The sequence below is a fragment of the Chionomys nivalis genome, chromosome 1 (assembly GCF_950005125.1).
Source record: "Chionomys nivalis chromosome 1, mChiNiv1.1, whole genome shotgun sequence".
Taxonomy (NCBI): domain Eukaryota; kingdom Metazoa; phylum Chordata; class Mammalia; order Rodentia; family Cricetidae; genus Chionomys; species Chionomys nivalis.
The window spans coordinates 183,717,980-183,732,666 of NC_080086.1; the positions used below are offsets into that span (position 1 = coordinate 183,717,980).

General features: G+C 40.9%; 1 pseudogene; it reads right to left on the reverse strand.

The window, feature by feature from the left end:
- Positions 1-1,134: 1,134 nt before the first annotated feature.
- On the reverse strand, positions 1,135-8,277 carry LOC130875913 (glyceraldehyde-3-phosphate dehydrogenase-like; annotated as a pseudogene).
- Between the last annotated feature and the right edge of the window lie 6,410 nt (positions 8,278-14,687).

Sequence of the window (14,687 nt, forward strand, 5' to 3'; positions counted from 1 at the left end):
ATATGTAACCAAAAGTTTGGGGCTTACTTACTACTTTTTAAGAACAATATTTATCTTATAATATTTTGAAGAAATTACTTTTAATTCAAGCTGACAAGTAATTTTTTCTTCAGTGTCTGCAATGGCAAAAGTATTTGATGCTAAGACTCTTGGGATTATAAGCAAAATAAGTAGAATTATGTAGATGGACTATGGATTCAAAATCTACTAGCACAGACTTTACTATCATTGAAAATATTGAAAGTTATTTAGTTTCCATCACCAGCTTTTCAGTTCCTTGACACCAGAGAATTGGCAGGTCCCTTAGAATCAAACCGGTGTCAGCAGATGGGTTTCTCCATGGAAAAGACTTACTCTGACACCAAGAAAGAAGAAATAGTGTAGTGTCCTGAATGGAGGCACTTGAGGAATTTGACAAGCTTTACACCTACCGGTGGTCTTAGAAAATTCTATTTGTTATCTAAGCTCAGACTCATGTAGCCACACATGGAATAGTTTCACTGCCGGAGAGGTAACCCAGTGGTTAAGAACACTAGGTGCTCTTCCAGAGGTCTTCAGTTCAATTCCCAGCAACAGTATAGTGGCTCACAACCATTTATAATGGGATCTGGTGCCCTCTTCAGGCATGCACATGGACATGAAGACAGGGCACTCATATGCACTAAAAATACATAGATAAATAAATCTTAGATAAATTAATAAATAAATGCTGCTGTGGGCTGGGCATGACAGCATACACCATTATTCCCAGCACTAGGAGACAGAGATAGTTGGATCTCTGTGAACTCCAGACCAACTTATACTATGTGTGAATTCCAGACCGACCAAGGGTACATAGTGAGACTTTGCCTCACAAAAAAATGAGAGCTGCTATGTTGTGTATAAGGCGTACCATCATGCCATTTACTAGAGACCTATAATCCTCCCATCCCAAATCTTCTGAAAGTTCTATATATACTCCTTGTATATAGTTTTTTTTGGGGGGGTGTGCAATAAACTTTATTGATGGTATTCAAGAGAGTAGGGCTCCCTAAGCCCCTCCTGCTATTCTGGGATGGAAACTGTGAGGGAGATGCTCAGTGTCAAGGGTTAGTTAGGACAGGGACTGCTCAGCAGCCGAGGGCCTCTCTCTTGCTGTGTCCTTGCTGGGATGGGTGGTCCAGGGCGGGCTTCTTACTCCTTGGAGGCCATGTAGGCCATGAGGTCCACCACTCTGTTGCTGTAACCAAATTCATTGTCGTGCCAGGAAATGAGCTTTACAAAGTTGTCATTGAGAGCAATGCCAGCCCCAGCATCAAAGGTGGAAGAGTGGGAGTCACTGTTAAAGTCACAGGAGACAACCTGGTCCTCAGTGTAGCCCAGGATGCCCTTTAGTGGGCCCTCGGATGCCTGCTTCACCACCTTCTTGATGTCGTCATACTTGGCAGCTTTCTCCAGGCGGCATGTCAAATCGACGACAGACACATCGGGGGTAGGAACACGGAAGGCCATGCCCGTGAGCTTCCCATTCAGCTCTGGGATGACTTTGCCCACAGCCTTGGCAGCGCCAGTGGACTCAGGGATGATGTTCTGGGCAGCGCCACGGCCCTCTCGCCACAGCTTCCCAGAGGGGCCATCCACAGTCTTCTGGGTGGCCGTGATGGCGTGGACTGTGGTCATGAGGCCTTCCACGATGTCAAAGTTGTCATGGATGACCTTGGCCAAGGGAGCTAAGCAGTTGGTGGTGCAGGAAGCGTTGCTGACAATCTTGAGGGAATTGTCATACTTGTCATGGTTCACACCCATCACAAACATGGGGGCATCGCAGAAGGGGCGGAGATGATGACCCTTTTGGTCCCACCCTTCAAGTGGGCCCCAGCCTTCTCCATGGTGATGAAGACACCAGTCGACTCCACAACATACTCGGCGCCGGCATCCCCCCATTTGATGTTGGCAGGATCTCGTTCCTGGAAGATGGTGATGGCCTTCCCGTTGATGACAAGCTTCCCATTCTCAGCCTTAATTGAGCCTTTGAACTTGCCATGGGTGGAGTCATTGTATATAGTTTTTAAAGGGGGTGGCACTTATCTGTCATACTGTACGTTCCTCAAGATTGGGACACTCTAAACATGTATTAATGACCATCACATTTATGCAAAATTTTTTTCTTTATAATATGACCAGCTAAAATGACGTAGCTTCTCACCTTCCCTCATAACAACAATTTCTGAAGTCTTTGGAAGGTCTAGCATTTTACTTTGCACCTTAGTGTGTTCTCTGGCTTCCTCCTCTCAGGAGTCCTATTTGGCTCTATCTGGCCTTGACTCACACTCTACAACCTGAAAATATTTTCTGCTATGAAATATTCATTAGAATGAGGAAGAAAAATTTCCCCTATGGTTTTCTTTTCCCAAAAACATTGAAGCAGAAAGCTATCTTCTCTGGGAATTTAATCACCTTCCTTTAGAGAGGAGCAGCTTACAAAACCAAAATAACTTACTCCCCCCAATTTCCTGGGGAATGTTTTAGGCATCGTGAAAGTAACAGTGACTTAAAATCAGAACACATGACCTTGAATTCGATAGCTCATACTTGCTTGCTGAAGATGCTTCAGTTTTCTAGTCCAGGTTTGGGTTTTATTCACTTTGACATGTAAAAAGGAAATTTACCCCCATTATTGTGATAAAATCAGATTATGTAAAAATAAGGTCTCTAAAGTGAAGTATCAAGTTAGAGATATAATTTTCCTGATTGAGGCTATTGACTTTCTAATTCCACAGAGTTCCAACCATGTAGTAAAGTTCATTAAAAGCACTGAATATCTAGAGAAATAAAAGTCAATATGGTAACTGGTAATTGGAAAATCTCTGCTGAGTATATTAAACATATGCTGCTTATAGCACTTTATATATGGAAAACTTAGCAGAAATTATCAGAGAAGTGTTATTTTCAAAAAAAGATTTTTGAAAAGCTAAAAAGATATATTTTCCAAAATTCCATATTTTATATTTCCTGAGTTAGAAACAGGCACAAAATCCTTAGCAATCAAATTTAACTATTACAGTTTTTTTACCTGTAAGCTATAAAGAACTAGAATCTCATTAGAATTTTTTTTTCTTTTTCATCGCTTGTTCTCTCGGCAGACCCCATAATTTCCTTCCTGATGACCTCAATCATCTTTAGTCTTCATGATTATGCAATGGCACGAATCAGGTCTAACATTTGATGATGATTTGGCCATATATTTTTAATGTAGATATAAAATGTTCTTGATAGTAAGAGATATCTGCTTTATCTTTCTTAAAGGAAATATAGTTCTCTACAATTACACCACTAAAGAGAACAGAGAGGGGGGACTGATTTATTCACTAAAGTAGCAAACTATTTCAATAAGATGATATTTCTTATGAAGTTGTCTTTCTTATATATGAGTATTTATGTTAGCCTTTCAATAACAGTATAAAGAAAAAAGTATTTTCCATGGAAAATTCTAGATAGAGCAATTTCTGTATCCAGATCTATCAATTCTGCAGAAGCCATGGCTCTTAAGTGTGGCCAGCTTAATGAAGCTGAAAAGGGCACTAAGGACTTTCAGGGGTAAAATTTAAATAATGGACGACACAGAAATCCTTTAGTGCACTTACATATTTATAAAATGAATATATTGGCAGTAGAGATCCTTTCTCATTATTAATACAAACTGTTTTTCTCTTGGGGAATAAGTAATAAAGCTACTAGAGAGTTGGAGGACTCTGAAAATGCACACAGTGAATTGAACACATATTGGGCCCAATCTAAAAGGATACTTATGAACTTTGCAAATATAAAGCCCAGAAAAGAGGGACCAAGAGTCTGAAACCTAAAGGTGGTGTAGAAAACAGATACCCAGGAAATAGTCACCCAATGTGAATTTTTATGTCATTATCCTCATCTATCTAGCTATCAGCGTCTGTCCGGGAGGCCCTAGCATATTTACATGAAGAACAAAGTAAAATCATTATTCTACCTTAACTGGAAATTTCCTTCAAATTTGAAAATAATTATTTTTTTCACCTTAAGAAAATGTGATGCTACTTCTGTATTGGCTATTAATAATGTATTTAATCACTCACGTATGGAGTCTTCTAGAGAACACTCTGTAAACTGTTAACATGTCCACCTGACATCTATCCACAATGTATGCTCATATTACCTTATCAGATACTGACCAAACCCTCATAACGTCTATATGGTGACAGAGACAGGCCTAGATGGGTACCACAAAAACAGAAAATCTTTCACAGGTGAAAAACACTAAGTTCAAGATTATCCAACCAGTCATGCTTTGCTAACTTGATCCAAATATGGCCACTTAAAATCAACAGCCTATAGGTGAGGTCTTTCTGGGGACTAAACCAAATTGCCTAACAATGTTCAGCAAAAGCTAAAAATTATCCATTCCCTTGATGAATTGTAAAACAGGTTTTTGTGTTTTAATTCTGGTATAGTATATTCAAGCACTCTCCAAACAACCTTAATCAAAAGATTAAAAATAAACTATTTACAGATTACTCAACATATGGTACACATACCCACATCCTACTAAACATAAAGAGATTTTCTTTAAGTCTTTCTTGTGTTTATTTAGTGCCCGTTAAACCAACCTGACTGCAGATAACTGCCAAATCTGGGAAGGATGCAGAGAATGCTTGAAGGCGCAGAAAGCTGGCCATCCACAGAATCTAATACAAGCAACACATGGAAGGAGAAACTTTCATTTTATGACAATAAGAAGAAGATATTTTAAAAATAAAAAATATATAAAATATAAATACTAAGCACATGCATATTTTAGAATATATTCTTCTTGTGGAGGAACCAAAACATATAAAAGAAATCAACTTATCAGATGGAACCTAGAACAAACTAGAGACATCAGTGGGGAAAAAAAAATCATTGGACTCTAAAGATGAATCACTAGAAATATATGATGTGAAGGCCAGAGAAGAAAAACAAACAAATTCTTTTGAACAAAGTCAGTCTAGTCTGCATGTAATGTGAATCCCCAGAATGAAATGAACAATGGTAGCATTAAATAAAGAGATGCAATTACTAAAACAACTTTTAAATTTAATAAAAGACATGATTTATAAATTTGACAATTGTAAGGTTTCCATCATCAAAATTATGAAATGAGAAGTCCCCCATATTCTTCCTATGATGTACATTTCAGTTAAGCAACCCATGAAAGCATTACTTTCTTTTGAGAAATCTAGAAAGCATTTGATAGGCCCCCATGCCCCAAATAACTACAAACACAGCCACATTGGCACTGGTAGGAAAACTTGGAACATTTTCCATGTTCCTACCACAATAACTCATAATCAAAAGGGAATGAAAAGCTTCCCCAGTGTCTAGCTTTTCTCAAATCAGCTAAAAAGTTGGAGTACACTTATAACATCTTAACTCCTGTGAGTGGTACATGAAGGACTGACTTCTAGTTTGCCATTCTCAAAGGGACCCAGACTCTTCCCTTGGGTTCTACAAAATCAAAACTTTCAGTTCTAGCTTATCCCTGGGGAGAAAAGAAGGCTGTATTAAGAACTCAGTGAACTGACTTCTCACGATAGTATAATGCTAAGGGAGTAGCTACTGTCTCTCCTTTCTTGGAGCACAAATGAAACCTAACATATACCAGACCACTGGCCCCCTAGGGAATGAAGTCTTATTTTGAATAAATATGTTGACACTCACCTCAGGTCCTTCACTAAGCTTAACGCATAAAAATTGTGGTGTGTGTCTGTGTGTGTGTCTGGGTGTGTGTGTCTGTGTGTGTGTGTGTGTCTGTGTATGTGTCTGTGTGTGTGTGTGTGTGTGTGTGAGAGAGAGAGAGAGAGAGAGAGAGAGAGAGAGAGAGAGAGAGAGAGAGAGAGTAGCAATAAAGAAGGTAAGGGAATCAAACGAAGAAGGGACAGTTGACTGATGGAAGGGGGAAGGGAAGGGAAGGGGAGGGGAGGGAAGGGAAGGGAAGAGAAGAGAAGGAACAGAAAAGAGACATAACGCTAGATGACGAAATTTGACTCCCATTCTCTATGTAGAAATAGAAGATTTAAGACAGTACATTCAGGATAGTGTTTTCGATTTCCATCCATTTGCATGCAAAATTCAAGAAGTCATTGTTTTTTACCACTGACTAGTACTCTAATATGTATATATCACACACTTTCTTCATCCATTCCTCCATTGAAGGGCATCTAGGTTGTTTCCAGGTTCTGGCTATTACAAACAATGCTGCTATGAACATAGTTGAACAGATACTTTGGTCATATGATAGGGCATCTCTTGGGTATATTCCCAAGAGTGGTATTACTGGATCTTGGGGTAGGTTGATCCCAAATTTCCTGAGAAATCGCCACACTGATTAACAAGGTGGTTGCACAAGTTTGCACTCCCACCAGCAATGGATGAGTGTGCCCCTTACTCCACACCCTCTCCAGCAAAGGCTATCATTGTGTTTTTGATTTCAGCCATTCTGACAGTGTAAGACGGTATCTCAAAGTTGTTTTAATTTGCATTTCCCTTATCGCTAAGGAGGTTGAGCATGAGTGAGGTATCCCAGACCCAAAAAGAGGAACATGGGATGTACTCACTCATAATTGGTTTCTAGCCATAAATAAAGGACATTGAGCATATAATTTGTGATCCTAGAGAAGCTAAATAAGAAAATGAACCCAAAGAAAAACGTATAGTCATCCGCCTGGATAGGGGAAGTAGACAAGATTGCCGGGCAAAAACTGAAAACTTGCGGGTGAGGTGGCATGGGGCTAAGGGTAAATGGGGTGAGAAACGTGAGAAGGGGAGGATGGGAGGAGCTTGGGGGAATGGGATGGTTGGGATATAGGAAGGGTGGACACGGGAGCAGTGAAGTATATATCCTAACTAAGGGAGCCATCTTAGGGTTGGCAAGAGACTTGACTCTAGAGGGGCTCACAGGTGTCCAGGGAGATGTCCCCAGCTGGGACCTTGGGCTACTGAGGAGAGGGAACCTGAAATGACCCTATCCTATACTGATAAATATCTTGCATATCACCTTAGAACCTTCATCTGGCGATGGATCGAGGTAGAGACAGAGACCCAATTTGGAGCAACGGTCTGAGCTCTTAAGGTCCAAATGAGGAGCAGAAGGAGGGAGAACATGAGTAAGGAAGTCAGGACCACGAGGGGTACACCCACCCACTGTGACAGTGGAACTGATCTATTGGGAGCCCACCAAGGCCAGCTGGTCTGGGACTGAATAAGCATGGGTTGAAACTGGACTCTCTGAACATGGCGGACAATGAAGGCTGATGAGAAGCCAAGGACAATGGCACTAGGTTTCGATCCTAATACATGAACTGGCTTTGTGGGAGCTTAGCCTGTTTGGATGCTCACCTTCCTGGACCTAGATAGAAGTGGGAGGACCTTGGTCTTCCCGCAGGGCAGGGAATTTGGACTGCTCTTCAGTATCGAGAGGGAGGGGGAATGGAGTGGGGGGAGGAGAAGAGGAGTGGGGATAGGGGGAGGGGAGGGGGGAGGGGAGGGGGAGGGGGCAATATGTGGGAGGAGGGGGAGGGAAATGGGAAACGGGGAGCAGGTGGAAATTTTAATTAAAAAAGAATAAAAAAAAAGAAAAAAAAGACAGTACATTCAATGCTCAGCAATGTGAAAGTTTACCCACTAGGACCCCTAGTGGGTACTTCAAAGTAGACTGATATCCCCAAGTCGGGGAATCTACTCATATCTCCATAACGGTCTGAGCTCTTAAGGTCCAAATGAGGAGCAGAAGGAGGGAGAACATGAGCAAGGAAATCAGGACCACGAGTGATGCACCCACCCACTGTGACAGTGGAACTGATTTATTGGGAGCCCACCAAGGCCAGCTGGTCTGGGACTGAATAAGCATGGGTTGATTCTGGACTCTCTGAGCATGGCGGACAATGAAGGCAGATGAGAAGCCAAGGACAATGGCACTAGGTTTCGATCCTAATACATGAACTGGCTTTGTGGGAGCTTAGCCTGTTTAGACGCTCACCTTCCTGGACGTAGATAGAAGACCTTCGTCTTCCCGCAGGGCAGAGAATTTGGACTGCTCTTCAGTATCGAGAGGGAGGGGGAATGGTGTGGGGGGAGGAGAAGAGGAGTGGGGATAGGGGGACGGGAGTGGGGGGAGGGGGCAATATTTGGGAGGAGGGGAGGGAAATGGGAAACGGGGAGCAGGTGGAAATTTTAATTAAAAAAGAATAAAAATAAATAAAAAGGAAAAAAAAGAAATAAATAAATTAGATAAATAAATAAATAAGTAGTTTTTTTAAAAGGTAAAAAAAAAAAAAAGAATTTTATACCTAGCATTAACTAGTGCTTTTTTTAACTGGAATTTTAGGATCATATACAAGGTTATTAGCCTTGTAGAAGAAGTCCATGCTAAGAAGGCCATCTTGTGAATTCAATTTCATACCAAGATCGCGGATCTGGCTCCACACCTGGAAAGGGTTTTACTCCTCGAAGAGTAAGACAGTCTTCTTTGACCCTCGGCCTGCTATCAAAACTGTCTGCCAAGGGATCTGGGGAGAATCACACTGTTGTCTCAGCAGCCAGGCCTGCCAACACTGTTCTTAAAGTGGACCTGAAAATCCTGTCACTCCTTTCCAGGTCTCTAATCTCCAGTCTCAAATTAGTCATGTCACACAAGGAGTCTGGTCATCTAGCTCGCCAACAATTGTCTTGAGAACCTCCAGCTCACAGTAAATACCAAGGGTCCTTTTCTCTTGACTCCAGCACCCCTCTACCATAAAGCCATGAACAATTCTTGGGAAATAAATCTATCTCAACACTTAGAGCAGGTTTGCTACTTCTGACACATAGAAGATTCTGAACAGACCCAAATTTCAGTTGCGTGCACTCTGGATCAATGTGCCTATATAAGGGAATTGGCTGGCATCTCCCTGGCAGTCATAATAAAATCAGTTTTGTAAACAGCACTCCCAAGGCATATTCTGAAAGGTACTGGAACTGGGCTTCAAGCCCTCTCCGGAATGGTCTGCCAAGTTAAAGTCCTTCAGGGAGTTACGTTGTCTGAGTTTCTGTTACAACAATGAGCACCCCTGTTCAGCAACAGATCCTCAAGCAGATCTTGATCTCAGTCTTGAGTCCACATTGATGTACACTAAAAATAGCTCTGAACCCAGAGGCAAGGTAGTATAACAAAAGTCCTCAGGCAGAGACTCAACTCAGTCATGCTGTTACTCTTGAAGTATCCCTTCATATTGGCTGTAACCTTATAAAAGACCTTCTAATCAAGAGGTCACTATGAAACAGACTTATTTGTGACATTTTAAAGATCTGCATCTCAGCTGTGACCAGCCCAGTCCAGGGTCACATCCACTGATGTAGTGGGAGACACAGAGACCTTTATCTGGAGACCTAGATAAAGCAAACCAAGTTTTGAAATTGCCAAGAGACTTAACCATTCCGGAAGCATGAAGTAGACCTTTTTTCTGTACCATTTCAACAGACAAGGGGTCCTCCCCCAAGGAGCCACAGAATTCCTGTCTCCTACAGGTGTTGGTAACAGGAATGCCAACTGTGGTCTGTTATTCAGATTTAGATTCACCAATATATGGATCTAATTATATTATCTAAAATCTTGAGGGTAACCAGAGACCTAACCATGAAAAGACTTCAACTTGTAGAGACTATTTTTTTCAACATTGAAAAAGGATCTCATGCCTGTGAATGACCCATCCAAGACTACACAGAAAATGAAGAACTTGGAAAATGTGATGCCACCATAACAACCCAACAAAGGTCTGATCATTCTCCTATAAGGGCCTGGACAGTGAACTAGTGGCTGCATCTTGGTGAGTCAGTAAAGGGGAGAGTCAGAAAAAAAAAAAAAAAGAAAAAGAAAAAACCAAAACATAGTATAACTCAAAGGGTTTTATAAACAGGAAAAATCCCCACACCCATCACAGAGAAGCCAAATGGCCTCAGCTGTACAGTTCTCTGGTTGGAGTGGGGATGTGGGGAGCAGACGTGACTTCTGGGGGTAATTCAAATAAAAAATGAGCAGTCCAATTCTCCAGCAAGCCCACCATCTTCACATGCTGAAATCTAGTTGCAGGTTTCAGAGAGAGAGAGTGATTTCTCCAGTGGACAGGTCAGTGGTGGAGAGAAATTCCATTTTGTCATGCTGTATGAGAGAGGGCAGCAGCCAGGCAGAACCTTAGAATCTATTGTAAAACCCTCAACTACCATGGGAGCCTGAGATCAGGAAACAACCACAGGTCAGGAAGCCTCAATTTTGCCTGTCCAGAGATGCAGTTGTGAGGAGCAATAAGGTCAGAAGCTGAGAAACCAGATGGTATAAACAGCACAGGGAGAGATAGACCTGTCTTCAGGAGCCGGGAAAGATTTTTATTAAGCAAGAATAACCCTGAAGTTCGATAGCTCTTCATCTGTAATAACCTGCTTCCAATCTTCCCATTGCACTTGGGAGATACTCTCTCCAGCTAAGACAGTCACCCTTAGGTGTGTGACCTGAGAGGTCTCTGGCAGGTAGAGACCAGACCAGCAGATAAAATACAAAGTAAAGTGGCATCTGAGACAGCTCTGAGAAACATGAGTGATTTGTCTCAGACAAACTCAGTACCAGCACAGCATGGAAAAGATGTGAGTGCCTAAGTTCATTGAACCACACCCATTCCATGCACAGAGCTGGGTGTTAGTCAAGTTAGTCAAGGACTCAGAAATACCACACAGGCTTTTTTTTCCTTCTTTTTTTCTGTGTTTCTCGTGTCTAGAAGACATGTATATAAAGCATATATATATATGTATATATATGTATATAACATATACATATATATAATTATGTATATAACAATCTAACTCATCTACACTGGGTATTTTGTTGCTGCTATTGTTTCGCTTCTGTTTTTGTTTTCCATTTGTGGAAATATTTTTTCTTTTATTAGTTTATCTTTTTTTCCTTTTCTGAAAACAGGTTTTTTTCATACAATATATTCTGATTATGGTTCCCGCCCGTCTGCTCCTCTCAGTTTCTCCCAAATTTCCCACCCATCCATACCCACACCCATTCTGCTGTCTTTCCTTAGAAAATGAACAGACATTTAAAGAATAATAATAAAATAAAATGAATAAAAAACAAGCAAATCAGAATATGACAAAAACAACCAAATAAGAGAGAGAAAGAGCCACAGAAAAATTACAAGAGATACATATTGATACAGAGACACACATGTAGTACACACAAGAATCTCCTAAAATTTCTAATCTTGAGGTCATAATCATATACTTAAACTTGTCAGATTTAAAGAAAAAGGAAATAGAAGTAAGTAAAAACTCCTGGCTCAACATTATGAAAAAAAAGAACCTTCAAAGTTACTATTGAATTGTATTTGACGTCTTCTGCTGAACATGGGTTCTACGATTAAGAGTGGTTTGTTTACCCGGTGAGACTTCTTTGATTAAAACCAATTTTTCATTTGCAAATAGCCACCAGTTGGAGGGAGCTTTTGGTTTAGGGTAGGAGCATGTCTGGTATAGGAGTTCCTTCTGTTTGTGTGTTGCTTTCATTGGTTAATGAATAAAGAAACTGCCTTGGCCTAGTTGATAGGGTGAAACTTAGGTAGGTGGAGAAAACAGAACTGGATGCTGAGAGGAAAAAAGCAGAGCCAGAGAGAAGCCATGGATCCTCCACTGGAGATGGATGCTGGTTAGAATCTCTGGTAAGCCACTGCCATGTGGCGATACACAGATTAATGGAGATGGGTTAAACTAATATGTAAGAGTTAGCCAATAAGAAGTTGGGGCCAAGCAATGTTTTAATTAATACAGTTTATGTATGGTTATTTCAGGTGTAAGCTAGCCGGGCAGATGGGATGAATAAATGGCCCCCCTCCTCCTACACATGTCTCCACTTCTCTGAGCTCTAGGACCCCTCCTGATGTAGACCCATGCAGACCCTCTGCATGCTGCCACAGTCTCTGCGAGTTCATATGTGTGCCAGCCCTGTCGTGTTTGGAGGTCTTAATTCCTAGGGGTCCTCCATCCCTTCTGGCTCTTACACCCTTTCTACCTCCTCTTCCCTGAGCCCTGAGGGGATGAACTCAATGGAGAACCCCTTTAGGGCTGAGTGTTATAGCTTTCTCACTCTCTGCCACTGTCTGACTGTGTATCTCTGTATTTGTTCCCATCTGCTGCAGGAGGAAGCTTCTCTGATGATGGCCTAGGCTCTGCTTTTTCTTTTTTACCTCTGTGTTTTTCATCAGTCACAGGACATGCTTTAGTCCCAGCATCATAGAGGTGAGATATTCGGTGTTTTGTTGGAAAAACAGGAAAGTATTTCCTCAGTTAACCCACAGAAACTGATAGAGTGCTGGGCTAAAGGAGCCAGGCTACAACTCAGAGCTTGGTGATGAAGATATCCACATGGTCATAGTTTTCAAGTCCTAAAGGGTCATGGGAAACAAACCAAGCACCATGTGGCAGTTTCATTCTCGACAGAGAGACTCTGAGGGGCTCTTAGTGAAGGTGACATCTAAGTGGCAGTACAATACTTAGATGTTTTGAGATGTCTGTACCGTGAGACATCTGCCAAAGATGGAAGTATGGAATGGAGCTGAACTAAGAGGGGAGCCTTGTATCTTACTGCAGATGGCAGAGCTGGAGACATGGGACCACCTAAGGCCTTTGAAACCCACAAGATTTTTATCCCATGAGTGAATCTCAGATGTAGAACTTTGAGATGCAGAATTTGGGTTTCTACTGATGGATTTTGGTTTTGTTTCAGTATAATTGTTTTATATGCTGCTCTTCCCATTTGGAATAAATATGCTTAAGGATGTAACTGGGTTTTTTTTAGACTTACACTTAAGTGCCTTTGGACTTTTAAAGAAAATTTTGACTTTAGAGTATTAGAGTTTTTAATATTTGGGGAGCTGTACTATGTTCTATATTTTGAAAGAAAAGTTAGTCTTTGGAGACAAAGGGTAAAAAGTTAAGGCTTAAAGTGGCATGATTGTGTGTCAGGTTGACGAGAGATGGCTCGTGCTCCTTAGTTTTCACTGTCAATTGACACAATCTGGAATACCTGGGCTGAAAGCCTGAGAGTTTTTTAGCAGGTTGGCCTCTGAGCATGTCTATGGGGAATTGTCATGATTGTTATTTGATTTGAAAAGACCCAATCCGTTATTGAAGGCAACATTCTCTTGGCAGGGGGTCTTGAACACTGTAAGAAAGGAGAAAGCTTCTGAGAGCAACCAGTAAGCAAGGATATATATATCCTTCCTCTCTTTGCTCTTGTCTATGACTATGGTGTCACCAGCCTCTTTCCCTGACATCCTTAAGATGATGGCCTATAGTGAGCCCTAGAAACCTAAACCACACCAAACATTTATTCCCTAAGATTCCTTTTTTCCAGAGTATTTGTCACAGCAATGAATTGAAACTAGGACATTATCTGATGCGCATAAGGAGAATCTCTGCAGGTTTTCGGAATAGCATGATACTGTACTACAGTTTGGTGGATTAATTTTTGTGTGTTTATTAATTTCATATTTAAGCATATTACCTGATGTTCCTTCACACAGATGCTTTTCCCACAAGCCCTTTATTCTAAAAGACATTAATTTAATTTCTTTTTCTCCTTTTCTATTTGCATAAATGAACAAATAGATAGAATACAACTATAGATTGGTAGAGAGAAATTAATTTTTTATTCATAGTTTTTCAAATTAAGTGCTCAGTAACTGAAACTACAGAATATTGTGTATAATTACTTCTGTGTATCACTAACATCTAAGAAGCTATGTTTTAACTTTGAGATTGTATCTTACATTTAAAAGTGTTTAGCTTCATGAAGCATATAATGGATATTTTTTAATTTGTCTATCATTTCCCAATGTTTTGTGTTTTGCTACATATTTTCTGTTAATTATCTATCATTTGATATCCCTAACTATAATACAACTTAGAGGAAAATATCCTCAGAATAGTCTCTGCCTCGAATATAGTTCCCAAAAGTTTAGCAGTGCAAAAAGAACAAGGACTGAGCATCACTTCATTTTATAAAACTTCTGGAAAGGAAAGGTGACAGGCAGCAGCAAATTTCTCGAAGACAGCTCCCTCCAAAAGCAAAGTTCCTGTGTCGATGTGTTTGCGACAGCCACTCTCTGTGAAGCATGTGTCTGTGTCCGCAGGACAGCACTCAGAGATAATACTGCCACTTGTGCATTTTTCTTTTTAGCATCCTGTTGTCTTTCTTCGTGCCTCCTCATTTGCTGCCTGCTGAGCAGAATCATGTTTGCTCCTCACAGCCTTTAACAACATGTGTGCTCCGGGTGATTTATGATTTAGTTCAGTTCATATTACCAATCACATTACCACTCTGATCCCCCCTAATATGTGCTCAACCTTAAGACAACCAGGAAGCTACAGGAAGCCCTCTTTCCCACATATTTTATAAATGATGGCCTTTGGGCTGATCCCTTCTGTGACCCAGCTTTCCACATCTAAGGCTTTCCAAATGTCAGGGCTTGTGCTCAGATGTTCTCGTATTTTCACCGTGTCCAACAGCACTGCACTTGCCATGACCGCTTCCTTCCCTTCTTAACATTATTTGTTTATAAGGACCTAGCTACCACAGTCCATTCTGTCAACATTTGATGTCATTC